We start from the raw sequence: 468 nt of genomic DNA, 5'->3' as shown, positions 1-468 counted from the left end.
GCTGAAGTTGGAGACTTTTATTTCCCTCACCAACTTTAAACATCAACTATCTGAGCAGCTAACCGATCGCTGCAGCTGTACATAGTCCATCTGTAAATAGCCCACCCAATCTACCTACCTCATCCCCATACTGTTTTTATTTTATTTACTTTTCTGCTCTTTTGCACACCAGTATCTCTACTTGCACATCATTATCTGCTCATTTATCACTCCAGTGTTAATCTGCTAAATTGTAATTATTCGCTCCTATGACCTATTTATTGCCTACCTCCTCATGCCTTTTGCACACACTGTATATAGACTTTCTTTTTTCTACTGTGTCATTGGCTTGTTTATTGTTTATCCCATGTGTAACTCTGTGTTGTTCTCTGTGTCACACTGCTTTGCCTTATCTTGGCCAGGTCGCAGTTGCAAATGAGAACTTGTTCTCAACTAGCCTACCTGGTTAAATAAATGTGAAATAAATAA

Source organism: Salvelinus alpinus, chromosome 4 (genome assembly GCF_045679555.1).
Source record: "Salvelinus alpinus chromosome 4, SLU_Salpinus.1, whole genome shotgun sequence".
NCBI lineage: Eukaryota > Metazoa > Chordata > Actinopteri > Salmoniformes > Salmonidae > Salvelinus > Salvelinus alpinus.
Note: the sequence above shows the minus strand (reverse complement) of the source record.